Consider the following 21,291-nt stretch of genomic DNA (forward strand, 5'->3'; position numbering starts at 1 on the left):
TGCGGACCCTGGGGGGCCGCGACGATAATCGAAGGTGTCCACGATAATGATGTGAGTTGTAAGTACCTAAAGAGCAAAATTATTTGTGAAAACGCGTTATATGAACGATCCCTGGAATTTCATGATTGTAACTTTTAACTTGGCCAATTGGTGGTACAAGTTAGCAGAGGACTGAGTTATTAGTAACTCTTAAATTTGCTAATAGTCATTGATAGGAAATCTAGCAAAGGCGTCATTATCGATCCAACAGTCAGATCTGAGCGAGATGAAAAGCAGACCAAAAAAGTTGATACAGAAAAGAAAAGGCACCGTGAGCCTTGCTTTCGTGACTGGAGACACAGGTATAAAAATTAAGAACTGGGAAGTTATTGGTATGCTGCATGGGCGCGCGGTACAATCACAAATTTCTCTGTGAATATTCTCAAAAGATTTCGAATACCTACTACTGTTCTTCAAGAAATGTCAACTGCGATTTTCAGAGACTCATTCCAAATAGTACAAAATTATCTGTAGCCTCTTACTTAAAAGTTATTTGAATTTATAGAACCCCATCAGGGGGGTAGCTGCTCGAAAATTAATAAATATTGCAACATTTAAAAAATTCCAATGAAAATTCATTAAATGCTGTTCTCTATTATCCTTACGGAATAATCAGAATGCTGATCCTTTGTGGTTTCTCTAGTATTAGGGCAGCTATCTTAAGTGGGTTCTCTCTCTCTCTCTCTCTCTCTTAGGTCTACGTTATACGAATAAAATGTACCATGATAACATTACAAAATTCTGTCTTCTATGTGCTGAATTAAATATTATGTTCAGAGGCAAGGGGATTTTTGGACATGCTGAGGGGGGCTCACGCACATAAAGTTTGTTGAAGCCTGTCCTATACCATGTAACTAATAGACAAATTCGAGTGGTGAAAGCAGCGAGAATCTACTCCATTTCTTCTAGCTAATCCCGAAAGAAAAACAGATGATTTCGCTTTTTTTATTCTGGTACAGATATACGTAGAAGTTGGTTATTTTAAAGATTTTTCCCAAAATCTAAACAACTTTGCAGGTGGCTATGATTCGTTGGGGTGATCTTTTAACAGTGTTATAAATGAGAGTATGTAGGGGTTGTAGTAATGATGTAACGAGAGGGCGTATTCTATATGTCGCTGGTAAGAACCGAACTGGTTGGAACCCCACTGTCGACATCCCTGAAGATGGATTTTCGTAGTTTCTCACTTTCATACCAGGCTAATGCTGAGGCTGTACCTTAATTAAGGCCACAGACGTTTCTTTCCCGCTCCTAGCCATTTCCTATTCCATCATCGCCATAAGACCAATCTGTCGGTGCGACTTAGGCCTAGAGCATTTTTTTAAAAACAGATTATAGTATGATTCCAATGTATGGGACCCACACCATGATTACTCGATTATAACTGGGAGAGATCCTAAGGATAGCAGCGTGATTTGTTCTTTCCGACGAAAAAGTAGTGTTACGAAAATGTTGCGAAGTTTGAGATAGGAAGTCTTGGGAGTAAGGAGACGAGCTGCTCGACTAAGCAGTATGTTTCGAGCTTTCAGTGGAGAGATGGGGTGCAATGACATTAGTAGACGAATAAGCTTCAGTGGAATTTTTTAAAGTAGGAAAGATCACAACATGCAGATAAAGTTGGAATTCAAGAGAACATTTGTTTTGAAGGAAGGGGATTTAGGGACTAGAAATGTTTACCAAGAGGGATGTTCGATAAATTTCCATCTTCTTTGAAACGATTCAGGATTTTTTTTTTTTTACTTGCTTTACGTCGCACCGACACAGATAGGTCTTATGGCGACGATGGGACAGAAAGGCCTAGGAATGGGTAGGAAGCGGCCGTGGCCTTAAGTAAGGTACAGTCCCGGCATTTGCCTGGTGTGAAAATGGGAAACAGGGGCTGCCGACAGTGGGATTCGAACCTACTATCTCCCGGATGCGAGCTCACAGCTGCGCGCCCTTAACCGCACGGCCAACTCGCCCGGTCCATTCAGGAAAAGACTAGCTAAAGAACTCATAGGGAATCTACCACCTGGGCGATAGCCCTAATTGCAGGTCAGTGGTGAATGTAAACAAAATCGATCAATGTAGAATTTCAAATGTTTACGTTCTTCACAATAATGAGAATTGGAACTTTGACACTGTAATTGCTTACCGCACTCAGCTTCTACCAGCATAAAAACGTACCAACAGATACATTTTTCAATGCGCGTAAAAACAGTTACTTAGGTACTTACCAAATGGCTACACTGCGTTATGTAGTTGAGTCAATACACCTATCGACTGATTGTTGAATGATATAGATTCTTTCATTGATGGCGTCTGTTTGACTGGTGAGCTCTGAACTGAACATAATGTGTTAATCTTGATATTATTTAAAAAAAAAAAAAACATTTCAAAGTGAACATAGTGTGAAATAAAATACTGTACGTTACGGGGGCGAAAATGTTTCAGGTATTCGTTTCGAAATCCACACAGGGTATTTCGTGATGATGACAGACTTTGAGGAAGGGTGGACAAGGGTACATGTATCACTTTGAGATAGAGACTCCGGCTGGGAAACGTCTCAATCGCTGAGTATAAACCAAGTTTGTTTTGGGATACTTTTGAACGTGGGATATAAAAAGAATAATTTTTATGTGGAGATGTAATACATTTCATTAGCTCTGCTGCATGCACAATCTACGAAGACACGTACACGCATGCACAGAAATGGTGTCCCGACATAAACAATCAACACTGCCCCACTCCAGTACTGGAAAGGAGGGGTGGGAGTGAAGGGTTAGTGTTGAAGCCACTCTAGCACCGACAAGCAGGGGAAGGTAGTCAAGGGGTAGTGCTGAAGGCACAGTGTGTGTATTGCTATACATCCGCCACTGTGGCCATTTCAGTCACAACAGCCTTGTAGCAAGCTGTCTACCTGCAGCATTGCGTTAAGCGAGGAGGTGGGGGACGTCTTGCTTAGTTTATAACGCGACACCATTTCTGTGCATGCGTGTACAGCAACTGTTCAAAATAGCGTCCCATCATCGGGACAACATCGCAGTAAGTTCTGACGTATCAGGTCGCAACATCTCTGGCGTTGTTCTAATATGTCACTAAGGCCGGCCATACACGTTGCGGCGTACCGGAAAGATTTACCTGTACAGTTGACCTGCGTAGGTAAACCGGAGCGTGGATGGCACCTACGTTCGATGAACTTGCACAGGTGGCCAGACCTGTACAGGCGAGCCAGGAAGAATCGAAAAACAATTCAGTTACCTGCGCAATTGAACATAACTGCACGTCTGTGTGATTCACCCAAGACCTGCACAGGTTTCAGCTCAGTTGAAGCAGGGCAAGTGTAGGAAGAGGGTCATGCGTTCTGTTTTTTTTTTTTTTTTTTTTTTTTTACAAAACCACTCGGTTTGTTTTGTTTTGTAATTTCTTTTTGGTTACCGGTGATTTTTTGTTTTGTTTTGATAGAATACTATACGAAACATGTCAAACCGTAAGCGAACTCAAGTTTTAGAGGAGTTTATCGAGTTGTACAAATCTGAACCTTGTGTATGGCGTGTGAAGAGCAAGGAATATCATAATCGTGTACTGAGAGACGCCGCTTATATAAAATTATTGACTAGGGGCCGGTTCTACCATCTGCTGGTAAAGTGGCTGGCAGCTGCCCGGGAGGTAAACTACCTGGAGGTGTAAATCGGCTGGTACTTTGGCTTGCGTCCAACCACCTCCGTGCAAGCGCTAGGTAGCTACCCGGAGCTAGACACCGATATACGAGGTTGGCTAGACTGATTTTCAGTGATTTCTCGCTTTCGAGTGTGGTGCTATCTATCGTCAGATGCATGAAACCCATTTCGATTGTCTTATTTCCCTGTGCTTGCGTCTGCTGATTATCACCAAAAAGCCTAATAAGGGGAGTCTTAAGAGTTATGGACAACGATTCATGTCAAGCTTTCGTGATTTTAATCTATGATCTTCAATATCAATACCTAATTGGGATTAAAATCTCGAGATTACATTTTCTTACGCCAGTTATAACCTGTCATGCAAGCCAAGCTTTTTGAAAGGTATTCTCGTAGTAGACTGGTCAAGTCGCTCGCTCCGTAATAGAAGGTACGCAGGTTTTCATCGTATTTCTAATTTACATTTTAAAGTGTATTGTCGTTCCCTGCCGTTGTTCTTAACTCTCTTTTACGCGCTTCCATATACGTATACACACACATCTTCTTTACGGACTTATTGCCTTTGAGCATTCTATCTGCAGGCTTCTGTGAATTGATTAAGTATCTCCGCGATGCTCTATTTGCAACTAGTTCTGTGACCTCGTTTAGTTCCAGATGCTTCCATTTATTGATAAAGCATTTCATTTTAATTTTTAACTTTATGAAGATAAAGTTGGAAGGTACTGTAAATGTAAAGAACTAATCGGGATGAATATCCATTCATAGGAAGAGGAATTCGGGAATGGAATAATTTCCAATTTCTTCGAAATAATTTACAAGCCTATGTAAACAACTAATAGGGAATCTGCTACCTGGGCGACAGTCCTATGTGCTATTAATCATAACATCACTTGCTATAGGTAGCATACATATAAAGCAATTTTCCTAGTAGAAATAATATTGTGATAAGAACGTATGAAAAGAGGCATACAGATTAACACAACGCTAATAATGGAAATAAAAAAGATTCGTCATAATAAAGACTCGAACCTGCACACTTCGTATTACGAAGCGAACGTGTTAACCATTACGCTACGAAAACGCTTGGGTTAGATAGGATACATACAGTAATATATATCTCGTGTCCGAAAACTGAAAAAGTAGAAAATTAAAGCCCATTTGAAATGATTTCCATATAGATTTTGATTTTACATCCTTTTAGAGTTTCTTTACGAAAGCTTGACGTATAAAATGTGTTCCCTCCGCTACCGATGCGAGAGGCTGGTGTGACCGTTGCAACTAAAGGGAAGCATTAATGTTCAAAATCCTGCAATACAATATCGATCACTGTTACAGTATACTGCTTTTTTCAGTATACTAAGCTAATTTGAGTTGCATATCACCAGAAATACAGCTAATAATGTTCAGCTCTCAGAACTTGCCCGGCAGGTAAAGTCTTATCGGGCCCTCGAAGTGGCCGAGAAATTACGCGCCGGGTAACGACGATTTATGCTGCCGATAGCGCTACCTGGGAGTGGTCGGACGGAAACATCCTTTTACGCGGAGGGAAAATTACGCGCTACTTTACCAGTAGGTGGTAGAACCGGCCCAAAGTTGAAGAAATCTGGGGAATCGTCGTGTCGATGCCATAAGTTCAACTGATGGGCAAACCGTACCGTGTATGAGGTCGTCGCCTGTACAGGTTTACTGTGCAGGTCAACTGTACAGGTAAACCTCTCCGGTACGCCGCAACGTGTATGGCCGGCCTAACAGCGAGGCTTCTTGCCAGGAGCTCGCTCTCTGTCCCTACAAGCATCTTGCAGACAAGATTCCCTGAACTCAACAACAAATCAAGTAAGATCAAGCGGACGAGGTTTCGACGCACCAGGATCTGTTGTTTCTATCCACGTTTCCGGGAACATATGATTAAAATGTTATCGATTAGCATGTACAAAGTGGGTTGGAGCCTTATGATGTTTACAACCTGCTTTACGTCGCACCGACGATGAAGTGGGAGTGGGAAGTTAGGGGCCATATTCTTAATGAAGGCACAGCCCCAGCATCTGCCTGGTGTTAAAATGAGAATCCACGGAAAACGATCTTCAGGGCTGCCGGCAGTGGAGTTCGAAATCACTACCTCCCGAATGCACACTTCGTGTTGAACCCACGTGCGATGACAAACCAGCAGTCTACGGAGAAACGACGTTGGATTGTAAGATGCGACTCAGGCATTTCCGGACCGGTGTTCTCTACCTCGCATTGATACATGTACTCTTCTCCAGCATCCCTGAAAATCTCTATCGTCACGGAAACACTCCGTATACGGTCCGACTCGTTGGCTGATTGGTCAGCGTACCGGCTTTCGGCTCATTGGGTCCCGGGTTCGATTCCTGGCCGGGTCGGGGATTTTAACCTTAATTGGTTAATTCCAATGGCTCGGGGGCTGGGTGTGTGTGGCGTAGTCAGCATTAGAAATCATCCTAGGGAGGGTCCTCATCTTCACAGACATGCAGGTCGCCTAATAGGCTGTCTACGAAAACAAGACCCGCACCAGGCCTCTCCGGAGGCCATACGCCAATAATAATAATAATAATAATAGTAGTAGTAATAATAATGTCCGCCTCTGTGGTGCAGTGGTTAGTGTTATAATTTACCACCTTCGGAGGCTCGGGTTCGATTCCCAGCTCTGTCTCGACATTTGGAAAGTGGTACGAGGGCTGGAACGAGATCCAATCAGCCTCGGGAGGTCAACTGAATAGAGGGGGTTCGATTGCCTCTTCAACTATTCTCGAAGTTGTATTCCATGGTTTCCCACTTCTCCTCCAGGCAAATGCCGGGATGGTACCTAAATTAAGGCCACGGCTGCTTGTTTCCCGCTACCTTGTCCATCCGTTCCACTCTTCCCATCACCCCCCCCCCCACCACCACCACACACACACAAGGCCCCTGTTCAGCATAGCAGGTGAGACAGCCTGGGCGAGATACTGGTCCTCCTACCCACTTGTGCCCCCTGACCCAAAGTCTAGTGGGAAACGACGGAAAACCATCCTCAGGGCTGCCGACAGTTGGATTCGAATCCACTATCTCCCGAATACAAGCTGACAGCTACGTGCCCCAAACTGTCTTCTAGGTCAGAGGTACTTTCCACTCACACATATCGGTAAAAACAATCTACTACGTAAATATACCATCGTCAGCGATAATATCTTATCACGTAAGATATACTACTCCACTTCGTATCCCATTTTAGACTTGAGGTGGGAAGAATATGCCAAGCTACTTGTCGCGGTAAGCACGTGTCCACTCTTGTGAGCGCAGAATGTTAAGCCACGTGAAATTTCGATTGTATTGTACGCATACTTTTCCCACGATCAACATATCATTAGGGCACTTGTTCCTTTCGTATGTATGGGCCTGCTCTTTTGACTTGCTTGCTCAAATAGCCTCATAATAACGATTTTGCAATGTGCAATGTGCTAATTCCAGATGCAGTTCTGGAAAGTTAACCGCAGCAATGAAAGCCTCATAAAATTGCCAAGCCCGTAAGGTTAACCAGACTTGTTCTCGTGAGTCAATTTTAGTTCTAGCCTCCTCGTCTTCAGTAAAGCGGTGGTGGTGGTGGTGGTGGTGATTATTGTTTTAAGAGGAAGTACAACTAGGTAACCATCCTTTATATAACACTAATCAGAGGTAAAAAAGGAAGGGATCCGACACTTCGAAAAATGAAGATATCGGCCAAAGGAAGACAAGGGCCACGAAGGGCGTGAAAAGGAAAGACTCCCTAGCCCTCGCAAACCTAATAGCGTCGGGGTCAGAAAAGAACAAAAGTTGACCAAGGGAGGTCGGATAGGATAGATGAAGGTGAGGAGCCTGGCACAAGTAAGTGAAAGAAATGCCAGCACTCAGCTAAAGGCCCCGTGGTCGCCAACCCACGCTCCAAAATTCAGAGTCCCTGAGGCCCCTTTTATTCGCCTCTTACGACAGGCAGGGGATACCGTGGGTGTTATTCTACCGCCCCCACCCACAGGGGGGTCAGTAAAGCGGCTTTCTTTCTTTAAATTGTGTCCTTTTTTTACATATTTGAATACGTACATACATAATAGGCCTATTCTGCCGTCCTAATCCAAAATATTTTTAAATGTTTGGCAACTGACCAATTTTGTAAATTACAGATTGCATCTCCTTTTTTAAAAAAAAACTTACTGTTTTCGTGTTATGTATTGAAACTAATTGCACTTGCTTAGTTATATCTGAGAGTTAATATTACAATATTAAGGAAAAGATGACACAGTTAATTCGCACAAGATTTCAGTAACGTTTGAGATACAGCATAATTTATTAGTGTTTTTCATCTTTCTAAATAAGACACGGCTACTTTGTTGAGGAAGTAGGTAGAGTGACCCATAAACATTACTATAGTCGAAAGAAACGGACCATTGAAATACACTGAAATACTCCCTTTAGGCTTAATGTGACGGCATATATCTTTATTATAGACTTTTATACCCTTCAGTGTTTAACTTGCAAGCCTCTGAGTTAACTGACCGCCTCTATTTGAAAATGACTCGGTATTGCATCCCTCTCATCATTAAATACTGGGTGCAATCATCGTCACCTTGGTCTCTCCCCTCTTCTCATACCCTCCATGGCTGAGTCGGTTAATCTCCCAATTTCATCTATACTCCTCCATTCCCCTTACACGACTTCTGCGTACAGCTTAGTCCATTGAGTTCGTTCCTAACTTAGCCTGTACCACCTCATTTCGAGTAACCTCTGACATACTTCCATATATTCGTAGGCCTACCAGCAATAGTTCTCGCAACTTTTATGACTGTTGAAACATTAGATTAGGAAATGAAGTCTTAAAGGAAGAAGATGAATATTGTTACTTGGGTAGTAAACTAACTAACGATGGCAGAAGTAAGGAGGACATAAAATGCAGACTAGCACAAGCAAGGAAGAGCTTTCTTAAGAAATGAAATTTGCTCACTTCAAACATTGATATCGGAATTAGAAAGATGTTTTTGAAGACTTTCGTGTGGAGCGAGGCATTTTATGGAAGTGAAACATGGACGATAACTAGCTCAGAAAGAAAGAGAATAGAAGCTTTTGAAATGTGGTGTTACAGAAGAATGCTGAAGGTGAGATGGATAGATCGAATCGCGAATTGGTGAGAGGAGGTCAATTTGGCTAAATTTGACGAGAAGAAGAGATAGAATGATAGGACACATCTTAAGACACCCAGGACTTGTTCAGTTAGTTTTTGAAGGAAGTGTAGGTGGTAAGAACGGTAGGGATAGACCAAGGTATGAATATGACAAGCAGATTAGAGCAGATGTTGGATGCAATAGTTACGCAGAAATGAAAAGGTTAGCTCAGGATAGGGTGGCATGGAGGGCTGCATCAAACCAGTCTATGGACTGATGACTCAAACAACAACTTCCAACTTAGAGATATCCTGAGTTCACACAGTGTTCATTCCCGAACTGCAAAGTCTGTCTGAAAACAGACCAATATAAAGACAGGCCTTATTTCCTCCGACAGTTGACTTTTCCTACAGAATACCGTTGATCGCATCTGCGAGCGCAACTTCATTAGCTTTGCTGTACTTTGATTAATTTTCACTTAGTATGCTACCATCCTGGGATAATACACATCCTAAGTATTTGAAATGATCCGCCTGTTGAAACTTTGTATTCCCTATCTATTATTCAGTCATCTTAGGTTTCTTCTCTACCGACATCTCTATAGCCTTGGAAATGTTAATTTTCGTATCATAGTCTCTGCATACCTTTGTCAAGCTCTCACATACTGGAGTGAAGCTTTTCAGTACGGTCTGCCGTTAAGACCAAGTCTGTGGCAAAGGCCAAACTGCTTACTACATTTCAAACCAATTGAACTCATCCCTTCCACGTCATTCCTTTCAGTAAATGATCCGTGTATACAATGAGCATTAAGAGAGACAGATTGCAGTCTTGTCCAACCCCTTTAACTACTATGAACCAAAAGCTCATTCTGCCATCATTATTTTCTTTTAATTTGCTTTACCGGGTGACTTGGCTGTGCGCGTAAAGCGCGCGGCTGTGAGCTTGCATCCGGGAGATAGTAGGTTCGAATCCCACTATCGGCAGCCCTGAAGATGGTTTTCCGTGTTTTCCATTTTCACACCAGGCAAATGCTGGGGCTGTACCTTAATTAAGGCCACGGCCGATTCCTTCCAACTCCTAGGCCTTTCCTATCCCATCGTCGCCATAAGACCTATCTGTGTCGGTGCGACGTAAAGCCCCTAGCAAAAAAAATTGCTTTACGTTGCACCGACACAGATGGGTCATATGGCAACGATGGGATAGGAAAGGCCTAGGAGTTGGAAGGAATCGGCCGTGGCCGTAGCCCTGTCCTATCTTATCGTCGCCATAAGAATTACCTGTATCACTGCGACGAAAGGCAAATTTTAAAAAATAAAAATGAACTGGACAGGTGGCGAAATATTGAAAATTCTGTGCATCTTGGGACATGTCTATTTGAGGTCCTTATTTTTACTTAATACAAAAGAAAAGCATGAAAGTTCATTTACCACTTGGTAGGGAAAATCGTACCTCAACAGAAAACTTCACAATGTGCTGAGTGGCTCAGACCGTTGAGCACTCTCCTTGCCGTCCTAAACTAGTGTGTTGGGTCCCGACTTAGTCGAGTGGTATTTCATGTTGCTCAAATACGCCAGCCTCTTGTCGTCGGTAGTCTATATATACGACCGCGTAAAATAAATCCGGCAGGACAAATCTTCCTAAGTCGACTTTTCCGAAAGCCATAAAAGTAGTCAAAAAGCAAAGGTAAAACAAAGTAATCTCAGTACAGGCCATGAAGATCCTGGATGGCTGGTGGGACGGGGGGGGGGGGCGGGGGAGTGAAAGGTAAAGGCTTCCACAATCCGTAACATCGGCGCCTGGTGGGGTAGAGTGGTTAGCTCTACGCCCGACCGCCTTTGCTCCCAGGAATTAACCTGGTACTCATTTTTGGTGTAGGCTGAGTGATCCACAGGACCATCTGCACCTCCGGAAGTGGAAATCTCGTTTCTTAACATTTTAAACTCCTGACTAGGAATCGAACCAACGTCCTTCAGAGTGAACAGAGCTCGCCTCTACGGCCTCGGCCAGGCAGTCCCTATAAAAGTAGGCCTAGTAGAGGTACGTAAAAGTGAAAACATTATTATTAAGCCACTTTCTTTAATAATCGAAAAACTTTATAATATATTGTGTTATCATCTATGTTCAAAACCATAAATATAATATAATTTATGTACAACATAATTAAAGCAGATAGTAAGTCTTATTTTATACAGCGAAATCGGAAATATGTCTTCACCCTTCTCTCATGTCGTGTGAGGTAAAGGAGAACTCTTTAGCCGCACACACTGGGCCATATTTGCACCAAAAACCTTCAGCTGTTGCAGATTGAACAATTGTAACGATAGACAAAAGATGAAATAAAATCTTAAGAGGAGGACTGTGTTTTCTGCCCGAACAACACACTTATACTTAAAATAAGAATTTTATGATCCTTTTTGATAATCGTCACGTCCTCAGTTACTGTCTTGCAGACATTTTGAGTTGACACATTTAGGTTGCCTTTTTGCCAATTTCGATGTTCAGTTTTGTTTCATTGGACAGTAGATAAACTGAAATTCGATGACCGAGTTTGAATTCATTCTGTCTTCGAAATTCAGACTACCTCTGCCCATGGTCTTGTGATACAGAGGCAGCCACTATGCTTCTGATCTTATTAACGTACATTTATAAATATGTGTTGAATGAAATGTCGTATGGCTTTTAGTGCCGGGATATCCCAGGACGGGTTCTGATCGCCAGGTGCAGGTCTTTCTATTTGACACCTGTAGGTGACCTGCGCGTCGTGGTGAGGATGACATGATGATGAAGAGAACACATACATCCATCCCCCGTGACATTGGAATTAACCAATTAAGGTTAAAATCCCCGACCCGGCCGGGAATCGAACCCGGGACCCCCTGAACCGAAGGCCAGTACGCTGACCGTTCAGCCAACGAGTCGGACATAAATATGTGTTATTAAAGGCGAAAGGGTTGACGGAGTTATTTTTTTAGGGGGCATCTATTGCTCGATAGCTGCAGTCGCTTAAGTGCGGCCAGTGTGCGGTATTCGGGAGATAGTGGGTTCGAACCCCACTGTCGGCAGCCCTGAAGATGGTTTTCCGTGATTTCCCATTTTCACACCAGGCTGTACCTTAATTAAGGCCACGGCCGCTTTCTTCCCACTCCAAGCCCCTTCCCGTCCCATCGTCGCCATAAGACCTATCTGTGTCAGTGCGACGTAAAAGCAACTTGCAAAAAAAAAAAAAAAAAAAAAAAAAAAACTTGTAACGTAACGCATGAACATGGTGCTACACGTGCTGTGCTGAGGAAATCATCATTCATGCCTGCCACAGGCGACTTCCGTTCTTCTCTATACTCTTGTCCGTGAACTTGGAAAATCTCTACAAGTACATGAGCTTTCTATTAATAATTCTTTCAAGTGCAAAGACTCATTAAATTAATCAAATGATGGATATTAAGCCTGGAAACTTCCTGAAACTAATCTTTCTTGCTTTCACTCGTCAGATATTGGGATAATAGTAGACGATTTTCTTCTGTTCTTACTTATAAATCTATCCGTAACATAATATATCCTATTATCTGCGCAGCTTAAGTCCACTTATCTATAATAATAATAATAATAATAATAATAATATTAATAATAATAATAATAATAATAATAATAATAATAATGGAATCATGATTTCATTGAAATTCTAAACATTTACGATTTCACTCATTTCCTGCAATCTAACTTATTATACTTCACGCATAAGAACTTTTCAAGGCCTACGGCTCCTGATGAAATTATTATACAGATTATAATGTAGCAGGTGTTATTGTCTAGAAATATTACACCTGAACTCGGGTCACTAATCATTATCTTTTACACGTTTCTAGCATTCAGCCTTCAGCAAATGACTCCAACAGCGTGTCGCCATTAAGCATGTTCGTAATTGACTTTGAATTTGTATTTGTATGAATACTTCTGCCACATTTCGAACTGTTGTCGTTTGTGGAAGCTTAAGTTCAGCTCGAGAAACCGAATAATGAACATATTTACAAAACATACTCTATGCTCTTTGCGTCCGTCTTTTCGGCTGAATAGTCCACTCATTTGTCGAGGTCCTGCCTGCTGTCATTTCTTGATGGATGCAGTACTTTTGCATCAATCTCTTGGCACAGGCCAGAGTAAAGTGTAGCTTCCACCAAAGTCCCAGTCAACATCCATGGCTGTGACAATATGGAAGTTGCTGGGGTATGGGTAGTGCTGAGTAATGACATTCAGAGCACGACTAGTGCATCTAAGTGTTATGAAAGGTGCTGCTCATAGGGTCAGTTGTGCTGCAATAGTACTTTCTGACCCAGTGAGGAAAGCAATGGCAAACTACCTCACTCCTCATCTTGCCTAGTAAGCCTCATTTTGGTGCTGCCATTGGTTTTGGGGGTTTCCTTATAACCGCATAACCTTTGGTGGTGCTATTTGAGGATCCAACCAGCCTCTGGTCTGATGACCTAATAGACAGATGTCGAGGTCTGCTCGACACTTGCTCTCTACTTCGAAAATCGGATGTCGGGTTTTCGAAAACTCGAACGTCGAGCCATTTCGACATATGCCTATCCAGAAAGGTACTGCACGGAACATCTACGAGTAATCTTTCTCCCAATGTTTGTTTATCCAACTCTTGTCCCGTTTCTCTACGGGTTCTGGTATGAGAGAATCTGGCGTTGAGGGTTTTTATGACCGGATGCTCTTTCTGGCGTCAAACTCATCAGAGAAGTTAATGAGATTAAATGAATGACGTGATATTTGGTAGTAGGAAGGAAGAGGGTGAAACCCGGTGCTCAAGACTTAACGTCCCCATCCGATGGACGAATCACCATCAACAGCGTCGTATGCTCTTACTCCATATGAGCACTGCGGAGAGGTTTGAAATATAATCGAGGCTTTTTGCATGCAATTTAGTGATTAGAAATGGTATACCACCACTTCTCCTGCCCTGCCCTGCCCTGCCCTGCCCTGCCGGCCAACATTCTGATGGTGAAATTTTTTACACCAACGGGACTCGAACCGGCTAACCATGGTCTCAGACCGTGTACACTTCAACGCCTTAACGATCACGGCCATCAACTCCAGCTACATATTCCATGGAGTGCGGCCTAGCTGTCATGGTAACAAGTAGATTGTGTCAGTTGTTGAAGGATAAAAGTGCTCATATTATTCCCGATAGCAGTATTGAGAATACGGTACTAAATAGCGACAGTGATTTATCAGAGTTTAGTGCTGGTGAATCAAGCGTTGAACAATCCTCAGAGAATGAAAGCGATGCCGATAAAAGCGTTGCAACATGTGCTATGTTATAGAAGAATCTTTCGGTGACGATGGTAGGCCAATTGAATATCCTTTCGCTAAACGAACTAGGGTATGAGACATTAGTTTTTGGTGTTATTTTCAACATGGGACTTGTCAGTTTGCTTCATTTATGAGACTACTTCTCACAACAATGGGTAGCATAGCCCACGTGCCATTTTTTCGCGATCTTTTTACGCAAGATAGATTTGTACAGATTTTCTTGATGTTGCATATGAGTTCAAATCTAGGAGATATTCAAAGTGACTATACCGTCAGTAGGACACGGAAAATCAGATACCTCTTGAAATATGTAGAATCACGATTCCACAAAATTTTCGTACCTGACTAAATCTCCGACATGGCTGGGAATCGAATCCGGGCCCCTTTGATCCGAAGGCGTCTATGCTGACCATTCATCCAAGAAGCCGGAATATACAGTATTAATAACAACAACAACAATAATAATAATAATAATAATAATAATAATAATAATAATAATAATAATAATAATAGTCCGACTCGTTAGCTGAATAGTCAGCGTACTGGCCTTCGGTTCAGAGGGTGCCGAGTTCTATTCCCGGCCGGGTAGTGGATTTTAATCGCTTCTGATTAATTCTGCTGGCTCGGGGACTGGGTGTATGTGTCCGTCCCAACACTCTTCTCATCATATTCAGACAACATACCACACTAACAACCACCACAGAAACACGCAAAATTGATTACATCCCTCCATATAGAGTTGGCGTTGGAAGGGCATCCGGCCGTAAAACAGGGCTAAATACACATGTGCGACGCAGTTCGCACCCGCGACCCCACAGGTGGGGGAAAAGCGGTAGAATAATAATAATAATAATAATAATAATAATAATAATAATAATAATAATAATAATAATAATAATAATTCGCACCGACACAGATGGGTCTCATGGCGACGATGGGACGGGAAAAAGCTAGGAGTACGAAGGAAATAGCCGTGGCCTTAATTAAGGTACAGCTCCAGCTCATAAGTAATTGAACCTATGGGTATAATTGTTGTAGAGTATCCATAGAGTTTGTATCAATATAGGAGTCGAATTATATTTTAAAAATAATAAAAATAAAATCTAATGAAATAATGAATGCGAGGAACATACCGTCGTTGCGCCTGCAAAAACCGCTATGTGATAATATTTTGGAGAAATACTGACCCGCAGCACAGTCTTTAAGTATGTCGGCTTCATTAGAATAACGGTTACATCCTGTTGATTGTGCGGTCTCTGGTCAAATGTGTTACTGAAGATGTTCCACTGCGCTCTTCTGACAAATTTTAATAAAAACAAATGCACGTAGGTGGGATAAAATGAAAACTATAAAATTGTGGTGATATAGATAGCTGTTGATTGGTAAAGTTCCTGATATTCTTATACCGAATTGGTCATTGGAGTCATGAACATGTCATTAAAAGACTGCCCCTGCAATAGTAGCCTATTAATGATTTTCTAGCAACGACATTTCCGCATCAAATTTTAATTTTAGTGTTGAATTTCTTTTTTACGAAACATCACTTATATGTATATTATCTTATATACTTACAAATGGTTACCTCTACCCACCAGGGTTCATTTTCCCCTCGGACTCAGCGAGGGATCACACCTCCACCGCCTCAAGGGCAGTGTCCTGGTGCGGGAGACTTTGGGTCTGGGGATACAGCTGGAGAGGAGGACCAGTACCTCGCCCAGGCGGCCTCACCTGCTGTGCTGAACAGGGGTCCTGTGGGGATGGAAAGACTGGAAGGGATAGACAAAAAAGAGGGAAGGAATTGGCCGTGGTCTTAAGTTAGGTACCATACCGGTATTTGCCTGGAGAAGTGGGAAACCACGGAAAACCACTTAGAGGTTGACTGAGGAGGGAATCGAACCCCCATCTACTCAATTGACCTCCCGAGGCTGAGTGGACCACGTCCCGGCCCTCGTATCACTTTTCAAATTTCTTGACAGAGCCAGGAATCGAACCTGGGCTTCCGGGGTGGCAGCTAATCACACTAACCATTACACCACAGAGGCGGACAAGGATAATTTCACTGATAATAATTGCTTGTGGGTAGACCGAAGCGGCCTTTCTAAAGCAGACTTCCGAAGAGACTGGGCAACCTCTGCCATAGCACGCAGTTACCTACACATGGCAGATGCCGCCCACCCTCACTGGAGGGTCTGCCTTACAAAGGCTGCACCCGGCTAGAAATAGCCACACGAAATAATTATAATTATTACTTGATTCTAAACTTGTAGAAGCTTTGTTCGACTGTATGGTTTTAGGAGACGGGCCAAAATTTTGTCCGTCAGGGTTAGTCTTAAAGTCTCGTTACTGAATAAACCTTAATCCGGGACTTTATTATGGATTTACGTGCAAATAACGGATACAATTGCTTTTGTACATAGTGTTCGTGTTAATTTCCATGCTGATGATGTTGATGTATTCGTGTTTGGTGTCTATTAAATGGTCGACAAATGCAGACTATATTTTATATGTTAATGCTATAATATGTACCCTAATTAGAAATTTTGATCAGCTTATCCAGTTTGTGAAAACCAGCTAAGTTATGTAGCCTATACTGTGAGTTCAATGTTGTTTTTAGAAAAATGTCATTGGACCGGTATAAGGTACATAACAAATTCTTAGTGATAGAATCTCAAGGAAAAGAATATGGGATCAAGAGATAAAGAATGTGCTCTCACACGAGAAAACTAGACTATTGAGATTCATCGATAGAAGATTGTCTCCATAGGTAACATTCTAGGATTCCCCGTCCGCTGAAGATAAATTACAGCCAATTTGTTTGCTGAACCGTACCCTCTTCCCAAATCGCACTTTCACCACTTATTGCTCTTTCTTGCAGGGGCTGATAATCACCAGCACTACAATTATCGTAGCAGTAACGTTGTACTGTATTTGTGTGATAAGTTTCCTTTTTTTTTTTTACATTTGCTTTACGTCGCACAGACACAGATAGGTCTTATGGCGACGATGGGGTAGGAAAGTGATAGGAGTTGGAAGAAATCGACCGTTGCCTCAATTAAAGTTCGGCCCCAGCATTTGCTTGGTGTGAAAATAGGAAACCACGGAAACATCTTCAGGGCTGCCGACAGTGGGGCTCGAACCCACCATCTCCCGAATGCACGCTCACAGCTAGTTTAATTTTCTACAAGTTATTGTTTCCCAATTCTTGTGGCCCTTCTTCTACACCTCAGTGGGATCGCGAGTGCGAACTGTCGCACATGTGGAATTGGCCTTGTTTTACGGCTTGCTCTTCATAATGTGAACTCTGTAGAGAGATAGTCCGACTCGTTGGCTGAACGGTCAGCGTACTGGCCTTCGGTTCAGAGGATCCCGGCTTTGATTCCCGGCCGGGTTGGGGATTTTAACCTTAATTGGTTAATTCCAATGGCACGGGGGCTGGGTGTATGTGTTGTCTTCATCATCATTTCATCCTCATCACGACGCGCAGGTCACATACAGGTGTCAAATAGAAAGATCTGCACAGTGTTGCCAACTTATATTTTCAAGATCCGCTAAATACTACTAAAAATCCGCTAAAATTCCGCCAAGAAATCTGATCTCAAATAATGATCAATAAAAATGAATAACAACAACAACAACAATAAAAGTAAATATCAGCACACACATGATCTGTGAGTTTCACTGGGATTAATCTCCTGCCGGCGATCTAAAACTTGTAGGCGTTTTAGTGTCGGGTGCAAAGTAGGTGAATCCCCTACCTCAAGGGCCACACACAGAAGAGGCCAGTTCATTAGACGGTCTTCCTTCGTAGCATAAATACACTGACTGACAGAGCAAATGCAACACCAAGGAGGAGTGGTTCGAAAGGGATTAAAGTTGGGGAAAAAACAGAGACGGCACGGACGAATAATTGATGTTTATTTCAAACCGATATGCAGGTTACACAATGCGCACGGCATCGACTCAGTAGGATGTAGGACCACCGCGAGCGGCGATGCACGCAGAAACACGTCGAGGTACAGAGTCAATAAGAGTGCGGATGGTATCCTGAGGGATGGTTCTCCATTCTCTGTCAACCATTTGCCACAGTTGGTCGTCCGTACGAGGCTGGGGCAGAGTTTGCAAACGGCGTCCAATGAGATCCCACACGTGTTCGATTGATGAGAGATCCGGAGAGTATGCTGGCCACGGAAGCATCTGTACACCTCGTAGAGCCTGTTGGGAGATGCGAGCAGTGTGTGGGCGGGCATTATCCTGCTGAAACAGAGCATTGGGCAGCCCCTGAAGGTACGGGAGTGCCACCGGCCGCAGCACATGCTGCACGTAGCGGTGGGCATTTAACGTGCCTTGAATACGCACTAGAGGTGACGTGGAATCATACGCAATAGCGCCCCAAACCATGATGCCGCGTTGTCTAGCGGTAGGGCGCTCCACAGTTACTGCCGGATTTGACCTTTCTCCACGCCGACGCCACACTCGTCTGCGGTGACTATCACTGACAGAACAGAAGCGTGACTCATCGGAGAACACGACGTTCCGCCATTCCCTCATCCAAGTCGCTCTAGCCCGGCACCATGCCAGGCGTGCACGTCTATGCTGTGGAGTCAATGGTAGTCTTCTGAGCGGACGCCGGGAGTGCAGGCCTCCTTCAACCAATCGACGGGAAATTGTTCTGGTCGATATTGGAACAGCCAAGGTGTCTTGCACATGCTGAAGAATGGCGGTTGACGTGGCGTGCGGGGCTGCCACCGCTTGGCGGCGGATGCGCCGATCCTCGCGTGCTGACGTCACTCGGGCTGCGCCTGGACCCCTCGCACGTGCCACATGTCCCTGCGCCAACCATCTTCGCCACAGGCGCTGCACCGTGGACACATCCCTATGGGTATCGGCTGCGATTTGACGAAGCGACCAACCTGCCCTTCTCAGCCCGATCACCATACCCCTCGTAAAGTCGTCTGTCTGCTGGAAATGCCTCCGTTGACGGCGGCCTGGCATTCTTAGCTATACACGTGTCCTGTGGCACACGACAACACGTTCTACAATGACTGTCGGCTGAGAAATCACGGTACGAAGTGGGCCATTCGCTTTTTTTTTTTTTTTTTTTTTTCGGTGGGGCCCCCGAAGCCCGCTCCCCCCGCGTGACCAACGACTCAATCTACATGGCCTCCGACATGCTATTATTTCTAAGAAGAAGAAAGAGATAGCAGGGAAGAGTGGGAAGTGATACAAGGAGTATCTGCCTGTTTCCATGTCAGACACGCTACCAGGCGAGATTGTATTAGGTATATGGTGTTGAAGTATGGTATTGAAGGGTCAGGGAAAAACCACATAGGCAGAAAGAAGAAAGAGCCTACATGTAAAACCTGACATCTTGTGATAGCACATGCAAGGATGTGGGCTGGAAAAAGACCAGAGGTTGTGTTAGTTAGGAACAGGTAACATGCACAATACATAAACCAATTCCTTGCCTTTCCATCACCTGGGGATCAGTCCGTCTGGGCACTGCTGTGACTAGCGCGGTCCTTGCCGGCTGCGGAGCCATGCGTCAAGTACCACTAGGGCCTGTCGCACGACTCCACCTCCTTGGGGTACCTCGTACCCAGTCTCCGATCCCGGAGAATGAGGCCAAGCCCGCCGAGGCGGGGGCCTCCTGGAAGGGGGTGGGTCATGGCGCCGGGCCTCCTTCCTCTCTGCCCGCGCCATGGCCCGGTAGACAGGGCAACTGCGATGGGAGGCCGGGTGGCCCCCCGAGCAGTTGGCGCACACCGGCGCGTCTCTAAGTGTTGCGCAGGCCGTGTAGTAGTGATCACCACCACAGCGGTTGCACCTCACCTCGAGCCCACAGCTAACCTGACGGTGGCCCCACCTCAGACAGCGGAAACACTGCAAGAGCTGCTGAGGGGGACGTTTCACTCTCACCTGACTGCCGCTACCCGCTGAGGTCCTCTCCTGATTGGCTCCTCGGTTGACTGCTGTCCTGGGAGCAGTCCTGGGTTGCTGCTTGGCGGTCCTCTCCTGGTGAGCCAGCGTCGCCTTCTGCTTCCTGGTGCGGCGTCGTCTTCTTCTTCTTCCCGGGGGTTGCTTCTCGGCGGGGGAAGAGGCCTCGTCCTGGTGGCCCTCTTCCCGGCCTGGTGACCCCGGGGTAGTTGGTGGCTCCGCTGCGTCGCCATCTTCTTCTTTCCCCTGGCTGGCGGCGGCGTCGGTCGTTCCCGAGGTTTGCTTCTCGGCGGGGGAAGAGGCCTCGCCCTGGTGGCCCTCCTCCCGGCCTGGTAACCCCGGGGTAGCTGCCGGCCCCTCTGCGTCGCCATCTTCTTCTTTCTCCTGGCTGGCGGCGGCGGTGGCGTCGGTCGGTGCTAACACTCGACTGCGTTCCCTGTCCTGGGGGGCGCACATCGAGGTCTGCAACTCGACAGACGTGCAGGCAGGCTGGACCTGGGCAGCAGTATCAGTACGCCAGGGGGCGTCCTTCTCCACCGCTGTGCTGCTCTCCACCAACACGGGCGCGTTCCTGGTTTGCGCCCGGGTAACAGGCCCTTCCTGGTAGGCCTGCGTCTGCGACCACTTCGCCGCCGTGTCCCATTTATCGTTCGCTGCGTGCGCAGCACAGCGGCGCATTTCACATCATGAGCATACCTCAGTGACGTCAGTCTACCCTGCAATTGGCATAAAGTTCTGACCACTCCTTCTTGGTGTTGCATTTGCTCTGTCAGTCAGTGTATAAATGCTACTCTGCCAGTTCATTAGGCGGTCTTCCTTCGTAGCATAAATATAAATGCTACTCTCTCACAGTTTCATTATCTGTTGTCATTCGTAAACTAAGATATAAGTGCCCTTTCCCCACGCATTACAAATTTATGATACCATGATCTCATAACATCAAATCCAAATAACATTTTTTGCTCATGCGAGTGCTAGCTCCTGACAAGAAATATGGAATAGCTCGGAGACAGACTGGAGTACAAATTTTAAAAAATACGTAAAATGGATAAACCATAAATTTCGCTATAATAAATCTAGAATTCCGCCAAAAATCCGCTATCCGCTAAATTATAAATTTCTCCGCCGACAGTCTTCTAATTCCGCCAAATTTAGCAGAAAATCCACTAAGTTGGCAACACTGGACCTACACCTGGCGAGCCGAACCCGTCCTGGGATATCCC

At 44.6% G+C, this 21,291-nt stretch overlaps 1 protein-coding gene across 2 annotated transcripts in view; it reads left to right on the forward strand.

Moving 5' to 3' along the window:
- The window catches only part of LOC136877457 (alpha-tocopherol transfer protein-like), a 307,632-nt gene that overhangs the window by 6,543 nt on the left and 279,798 nt on the right, over window positions 1-21,291 (forward strand). The window lies entirely within an intron of this gene.

This window comes from Anabrus simplex, chromosome 7, assembly GCF_040414725.1.
Source record: "Anabrus simplex isolate iqAnaSimp1 chromosome 7, ASM4041472v1, whole genome shotgun sequence".
Taxonomy (NCBI): Eukaryota; Metazoa; Arthropoda; class Insecta; order Orthoptera; family Tettigoniidae; genus Anabrus; species Anabrus simplex.